The following is an 8,601-nucleotide window of genomic DNA, read 5'->3' on the forward strand; positions in this document are numbered from 1 at the left end:
TGTGGATATTCTAGGGCGGAGGGAAGAACACATTAATTTGAGTACCGCCAATACATCAGCAGTATGCTAGGTGTTTTAAGTAACTTAACTCACATGGCCACAGCAAGCCAGACTAAATCTGCGCTCATCCCTCTTACTCTGTGCACAACAAGGTGTCAGTACAAACAAAGGAAGTGGGGTTTTCTGAGTTTCAAAAACTCGCCCAGCACCGAGTAGAGATTTTTGGGGTCCATGTTCCAGACATTTCCCCAGCTGCCTGTCTGTGAATAAATCGGATTTGGTATTTAGTGAAGATTCATAAAAGGGCAGAGATGGTAACATAAAATGATTTCAATTGTGCTTCAGAATAATTTGCGTGACTTCAAAGGAGAACTCAAAGAAGGCAGGGAGACCAGTCAGGGGGGCATTACAAACGATTTCAAGATATGTGAGACCTTCCATGGTGGCCAGTCCGACAGAATAGAAAACAGAGAACAGACTGAAAGTGCTTCAGTCTGAACAGAAAGGCCTGACAACCAACCGCCCACGTGTACGTGAGATTTGTGGGGAGTAGAGACTGCACAGTTAAACCAGACTAAGAGGGGTTGGTACAGATTTACGCAGAAAGGAGACGTGGGGGATACATTTGGTCTTTGAGAGATTCCTAACTTTTTTTTAAAGATCAACTGTAAATATAGCAACAAACACCCACATTTTCAAATGAGAGACATAATGTCCCCTCAGAAAAGGTGTAAGCGGTAGCCTGGACTAGAAAGAGAAGAATAAAAACCTTTGGAACACTCTGAAAACATGGCCACCGAGGACATGCGAGAGGCAGGTGGGGTTCACGTGGGAGCTGGCACGCTGCTGCAGGGCCTGCGAGGCGTTCTGAGTGTTTAGACACGAGCCAGCTCCAAGGCCCTCGACACCATCTCGCCGTTTCCCATCCCAGCAGAGGCCCTTCATAACTGAAATATTAAAAAGTGAGCCGTTTGTCACACTTCCAAAATTTTACTAGTCTATTTCTCTCAAAGAATGACCCAGTATTTTTGTGGCAGACAGATGGTCATTTTTTCAGTGTGACGCCCGCCTGCACTTACTGAGAAATGAAATGAATGGGGTAACGTCTCCCTCAGATTTATCTGTGTGGCTTCTTCCCTTGTGAGCCATCAATTCATAAAGTAAGTCTGTGTTTCTGTGGAAATTTTAATTAACATCAATATTATATATTAGTTTAATTTTATCTTTACAGCTCTCCTGAGATGCTATTGTATTTTATTATTAAAAAGAATTAAATAATTGTGAAGACTGCTACAAGGAGGCAAGAATTAATATCTCTAAAGTCTTATAGTGATTTCCAAGTCAGCACAGGTATTAGAACATCTAGATTCCCTAAATCTAGAACTGATACTCTTTCTCCTAAATTTTAGTGTCATTTTGGTCAGTAATAAGAAAAATGTCCCATTTAGCTAAATAACATCCTGTGTCATGTCTATGGCCAATGTATTTATAGGCAACAATGTGGTAAGGACTAAAAAACAAGTTATGAAAGACAGAGAGACTATGGACATGACCTGGAGTAGAGGAAAGTAGAGAGAGTTACAATTACACACTCTCCTGATTTGAATTGCACCCAGAATCAGAATTTTTCTCTTTCTGAAGAAATTAATGGAGCAGTTACAAAATTTGGATGTCTACAGGTTAAGTCTTAATATTGCATCCATATTACTTTTCAGATTTTGAGAGTTGAACTAAAGCTATATAAAAGAATTCCTTGCTCTTACAAAATGCATGTGAAATTATTTAGAGATAAGACATCAAGTCTGCAACGTACTCAAATATTACAGATGAAAGCACTTGCACATGTATACACAGAGAGAGAGAGAGGAAAGGAGAATACTGAATCAAATCAGAGGAAATGTTAACTTTGGGGGAATGTTAAAAAGTAATGTGAACTCTTGTTCATTTTTATTTTGCTCAAGTTTGAATTTATGAGAGCAACACAAGCGACATGACTCACATTGAACAAAAAGAGAACTGCGCTGGAGAAAAAGCGTGTTATATAGGATAGTACATTACAAAAGCACACACTGAGTGGGTGGCGTCTAGTGTGCAAATGCCACCCCAGAAGTTTTTGTTAATATTAACCAAAATGTGGAAAGAGACAGGAATCAGACACGTTCAAGTTAGGTGAAATCTGCAAATCACCACGCACCTTCTAGCCCCTCCAGCATCCTGAACAAACATATCTCCAATAAGATTCAGTCGAATCATATTTCTCAGTGCTTCAGGCACAAAGCCACATGGAAATATTTAGTATCTTTTTGTTTAGTAGAAGTATTTTAGATAGGAGTCAATAGTACCTTCTTTGGATGTCTTATTGAAAATAATTACCCTTATAAGGAAATAATAGTTACGTGAGTGGTGAGGGGGGTGGTCCTAAGCAGTTCTGTGCCAGAACTGCTTTAGTTCTCAACAGAACATGGGCAGACCGAACCCAACAGTGACCACCTGTCATGCCCAGGTGAGATTCGTACCTGGAATGCAAGGTTGGTTCAATGTAAAAAAGTCAAGTGGTGGGAGGTACCACATTAACAAAATGAAGACCAGAAGCCACATTATCACTTCAATCTTCAGTTGATGCAGAAAAAGCACTTGACAAAATTCAACCATCTTTGATGAGAAAAACATTCAACAAACTCGCCAGAGAAGGGAACAACCTCCATGTAATAGCAGCCACATACGAAAAAGCCTACAGCTCATGTCCCACTCCATGGGGAGTGACCAAGAGCTTTTTCTCGAAGGTCAGGGACAGGGCAAGGAGGCCCAGTCTCACCACTGCGATTTGGAGCAATCAGACTCAGGGGAAAGACAGAAGAAACGTTGTGGGGACGTTGTTCCGGGAGACACTGCTGTGGCTGCTGTGGGGAAGGGCGGCTGGGACCATTCCCACAGCAGCAGGTAGTGAACGGAAGTGAGGTGGGAAGAGTGAGCCCCCACTTCCCATCTCCCCCCGGCAGCGTGTCCTGGTGGACTCATGCCCCAGAAGGAGAGCAGAAATGGGGCTGACAGGGTTCCAGTCCCAGCACCACAGGGGTGGCATTAGGTCTGAGAGACAAAGGCTTGGTGACCACCAGCACGGCACACATCGCTTACAGCGCACAGCACGCACCTGAGCCCCTGAGCCCAGACAAGGCTCACTCGTAGCTGTGTGCAATTACCTGGGTGTGCATGTGTGTATGTTTGTGTATGGTGTGTCACACGTACACACACACATGTGACTTGTGTATGTGTATTTAGTACAAAGACTCTTCAAGGGTGTCACTAAAAAGTCTTTGTGCTTCAACCATCTTTGACATGAACTTGCTTTTGATGCCAGGCCTGTGGACTCACTGTGACTTAGTCGTCAGCACCGCGTCTTTGCCTTCAGTGATCTAATTCCACATTTGAACAATCGCGGTCTGCTGTGTTGTAGCACCTGGGAACCTTACCCACGGCAGCCACGTACCCTATTGGCCTCAGTGAAAGGAAAATGCATGCCACTGCGTTGTGAGAGGAAATGGTTGGCAAATCTGCCGTCTGTCAATGTTTTCCTGGGGACAGACGCTTCTCTCTCCTGCTTCTTCACCTGGGGGCGGGAGACTCATAAACATCGTTTTCCAGGATGGTGGTTTTACCCTTGATTCCCCTGGCACTGGCATTGGGAAATCCATTTGTCTGTCTTAAATCATGCAAATGATTTTTTTAAATCTTCTACTGTGTGCCCTTCGTCAAGCTTAAATAAGCTTCCCTTTTTTTAAATATAAATTACATTTCCATTCACTGAAATAGGAATAAAACGCAAACATTCCTGTGCACATAATAAAGCCATTCATACAACTGCAAGGGAAACAATTATACATTTAAGTGATTTGATCCCTATTATTCCACAGCAGCTTAAGTCTTGAAAGGCAAGAAGCCATCTGAATGCTCCGGAAAGTTTGCCCAAGGCAAAGAAGACACAACAAAATCCCCCAACAAGTGAGTCATTAAATTGAGAGCCCTCCAGTTTGATTGGGAACCTCAGATTGACACAGGGTTGCAGAACTAGGTGGGCAAAACTGGGGGCACATTGCATGTCCCTCCAGAATGGGGGGGTGCATGCCCACACTCCGAGTTGTAAAGCGGCCCCAGGAACACCAGTGTGGCTCCAGAGCATTGCTTCTGGTCACGTCCAGTGCATGCGAGGCACTGGGAGGGACATAGACTAAGAGGATAAATCTGCTGCTGCTGGTAACATTATTCATGCGAAGGTGGATAATAAATAAATAGTCCTAAGCACAGTGAGATGCTCCACAGAACTCTTTTTATCACATTTTTTGGCTATTGCACCAACAGCGAGGAAGCCACAGATGGGAAGTGGGAGGCTGCCATGATTGGATTCTGTGGGGGGAACAAAGCAAGTCAACTTCAACATCTGCTCCGTCCAGAAAGACAGAGGCTCAAGGACCACACGAGGGCCANTCTGCTGCTGCTGGTAACATTATTCATGCGAAGGTGGATAATAAATAAATAGTCCTAAGCACAGTGAGATGCTCCACAGAACTCTTTTTATCACATTTTTTGGCTATTGCACCAACAGCGAGGAAGCCACAGATGGGAAGTGGGAGGCTGCCATGATTGGATTCTGTGGGGGGAACAAAGCAAGTCAACTTCAACATCTGCTCCATCCAGAAAGACGGAGGCTTGAGGACCACAAGAGGGCCAGTCCTGTAGGACTGGCTGGTCCTTTGTCCCTATTCCTGTCTCCAGCTCAGTCCCCGGAAGGGAAGAGACCCTGTGGGTAATGAGTTGGGACACACAGTGCCATGTCTTGCTTAGTCTGTGAAATGCCCACCGTTCCACCAGTCAGTCACTTCCAGTTCCACACGCCCCAGCACTTTGAACTTAACCCCTCTCCAAACATCATGGAAAGTGTACTCACCAGTCAGCTTCCTGCATAATTAACTATCACACCCTTACGACAAGGAGGCAGGTGTTTTTTATCGGTTTGTCTCGGGAGCTCTCATCAGTGAGGCAGGAGGGAAATCAGAGAGAAGTGGAGTCCCGAAAGCCAATGAAAAATAGATTTTTGAAAGGAGAAAAGTGATCCATTGCTTGAATGCTGCTGATCGATTAATGAGGATGAGGACACAAAACTGATCATTGGACTTGGGATTACGGAGACTTTGGGTGAGGTGGAGAGACGGAGTTGTCGCGTGGCGAAGGCATCTTACTAGTGACCTGCAGGCTGTTGTGCGTGTTGTTTAAGCTGCTGCGTATTTATCAAGTGCCTGGGATGCTAAGCTGATGGGAGCCATTGTTAGCAATAGTTTTACATCATCGGTTTCACTGGAGTCTAAAGAATTAAACTCTGGAAAAAGTGCACGCCGAGAGCTCTGGAAGTGGGGCATGCGTACGTGTGTCTCTGTGAGGAGTGTTATGTACAGGACAGGGGAGACGTGAGTTAGTAGCTGGAGCAGATATTAAGCCAGGAGAGTGTTCTGATTTTTAACAGAAGAACAATAACAAGGGCATGTATGCTAATGGGCGTGCTTTGGTACACAGAAAAACCATTTTTCAGTGCAGGAGAAAGTTAGCAGAGTCACTCAAATGGTGTCCTTCAGAGGAAAGGTATTTTTAAAAGCCATGAAAACTGGCGCAGAGGTGGGCAGATTGCTCTTGGAAGTATAAACAGGTTTCTGTGACAGCAGAAGGCAGGGCCGAGACCCCACCCCCTAGGACTGGTAGGTACGGGCACACGCACATGGTGGGAAGGCTGCTGGGGTCGTGCTCTGGCATGTTCTCACCGGCACAGTGAGCTGCAGTGAGAATCGCAGCTGATGAGGAAGGAGTGGGTGGAGATTCGAGCAGAGAGCAGGAGACTCGAAGCCCAGGGCCGTGGGGGAGGTGGTGTGTCCCGGAGGAGGGAGGGGACAGTGTGAGGATTGCCAGGTGGCCTCAGAGGCCCAGTTCCAATTCAGGGTTATGGTTCCACGTGCTGCCAGCAAGTGGACGTCCGTGTTGCCCTCCTGCCGCGCTCCACCCCACAGCTGCCGCTGCAGACACATCCTAAGTCTGGAGTAAAACACTGGGCCGTGGATTTGGCACAAATGCAGAAGGGAGATGAAGGAGTTGTACCTGGGCGCAAAGGTGTGGTTTCGATGGCGACCCGTGGATTGGGGGGGTTCCAGGGTCAGCGAGTCCAGGAGGGAAATGCGGGTAGGAGCAGGAGGTCCTGGTCCAGCTCGATCTAAGGCCAGACAGACCTGTGAGTTCAGGAGATTAAATTCCTCTCCTCTTTCTTATCCCCTGTTCCACGTGCACTGTGACTGTCCCCTCCCATTCCTCCTCCAGCAACTCCCTCTGTGGTGGCTCCGTAGGTCAGGTGACTGCCCCTTCAAGCCCCTTCTTGCAGCCCGGCACTTCTTACCCGCTGAAGTCGCTGAATTATCCATGGGACTCGGCATAAGAGGCTTACTTTGTGGGGGCCCTGGGTGCCAAACCTGGGGCGGAACACAAGCATCCGACAGTGTTTTGGGTAGTTGCATGGACTGTGTGTGATGAAATCAACAAGCCGGCCCCTTGGGGTGGTAGCCCGAATAGTGGCCCCCAGATGTCCCCATCGTGATTCCCGGATCCAGTGGTGATGCCACCTTACCTGGCAAAAGGGACTTTGCAGATGTGATCTGAACGTAAGATAGGGAGATTGTCTGGAATTGTCTGGGTGGGTTCTATGGCATCAGAAATGAGTTCCTGAGATGGAGAAAGAGGTGCCTCAGGGAAGGAACCGGAACTGGACTGACGGACTTGAGGACGGAGGAAAAGGCTGCTGGTCAGACACCCAGGCAGCCCCCAGACACTAGCGAGGGCAAGGTGATGCACTCCCCCAAGAACTGCGAGGAGGGCACATGCCCAGATTTTAGCACACGCCCGGATTTTAGCCTCTGAAGACTCATTCCGGACCTCTGGCCTCCAGACCTAAGATAACAAATGTGTATTCTTCCGATAATCCAATAAGCTTGAGGTAATTGGCTACAGCACCAGGAGCTAATAGGCATGGTAATTAAACTGATTATTCCCTTGGATTGTAAACAGCACATTTTCTACATCAGCAAAGGGGCGGAAACCATTTCTCCTCCCAAGGGCTGCATTTCCAACCTCAGTCCCTATAAGCACTGAGATGGCTTTCTTCCACTTTCTAGTGCCCTATCATTAAGTCTTCCAGATAAAGAATTAAGTGGATTCCATTAAACTGACAGGTATCTGTGACCCGCACATCTTCCTGCCACAGGCGGTGATACAGTGAAGAAGGGGCAACAGGAGCCCTGGCCTCTGGATGGCTCCGTGGAAGCTGGGTATCCTGTGGGATGAGATCCCTCGCTCATCCACATTCTAGCAATGCCCTTCCCTCCGTCCTCAATGTCTTCTGTGGCTTAGTCTCCAAAACAATTTGGCAAATAACACACAGGTAGAATCAAATTGGAGAAAGTAGTGGCCACCGGCTAATACCTTTTTGCACAGTCAGTTGTGAAAGTGACTTACAGTGACAACCTGTATTATGCACATGCAACCCTTTAAGCCTTCTGGACATATCATGAACTGTGCGGCAATGGGTGTTTTATTTTTGACGCAGCTAAATGCACCCGCAGCCTGATGGCTCTCATAAGTAATAATCCAGATTGCCTATCACAGGAAAGTGCCGGAGTTATTCAGGGAGGAAAAACTAACCCAATAACCCAAGATGTCACCGTTTTTTGCAGGACAAAGGGAACCTGACAGCAAGAATAATGGGATGAGATAAGCCACACACTTGAAATCTTCTATTTCATGTATTAAAAAAACCTTCATGAAACTGTTTCTGCACATCTATAGGTTTGCTGGAATAGAATTCACACAAACTGCGTACATGGTCTCCCAGAGAGCCAAATGTCCTTGGAAAGAATGCAGGCCCCACAGAGCGATGCGGTTCCGACCCCACGGGCTTCTCCTTTCTGCCCATCCCTCCGAACACAGCCTGTCTAGAGCCTGCCGTCCCTCCCTTACTTGACCCCTGCCAGAAGATGGTCTCCGTGTATGCCTTAATTTATTCAACAGATACCAGCTGTTTCGTTATCATTATTATTATGCAGCTTAAACAAAAATCTGCCTTCCTTACTTTTGACCTGGGACTTCTGTTCCTTTGTGACTTCAAAACAAAAGACATTTTCAAGTCCTTTCATTTTCTTTGTTCTTTTTACCTAATCTTTTAAAAATTTAATTATTGTTCAAGTACAGTTTTCTGTCTTTTACTCCCATCCCAGCCCACCCACCCTCAGTGCTCCCCACCTCCCCTCCATTTCCACCCCCCTTAGTTTTAGTCCATGTGTCCTTTATACCAGTTCCTGTGAATCCTTCCCCTTTTCCCCTGAAATCCTCTCCCCTCTCCCCTCTGGTCCCTGTCAGCCTGTTCTCTATTTCAGTGTCTTTGGTTATATTTTGCTTGCTTGTTTGTTTTGTTGCAAGTCCTTTCATTTTCTAATTTGTAGTAGGTCCGCAACTTATCTTCTTTTTCCCAGTAATCCCTAATAATTTCTGAATTTTGTAATTATTGCTGCAGGGGGA

This window comes from Sturnira hondurensis, unplaced genomic scaffold (genome assembly GCF_014824575.4).
Source record: "Sturnira hondurensis isolate 20B ecotype Veracruz unplaced genomic scaffold, ASM1482457v3 Scaffold0018525, whole genome shotgun sequence".
Taxonomy (NCBI): Eukaryota; Metazoa; Chordata; class Mammalia; order Chiroptera; family Phyllostomidae; genus Sturnira; species Sturnira hondurensis.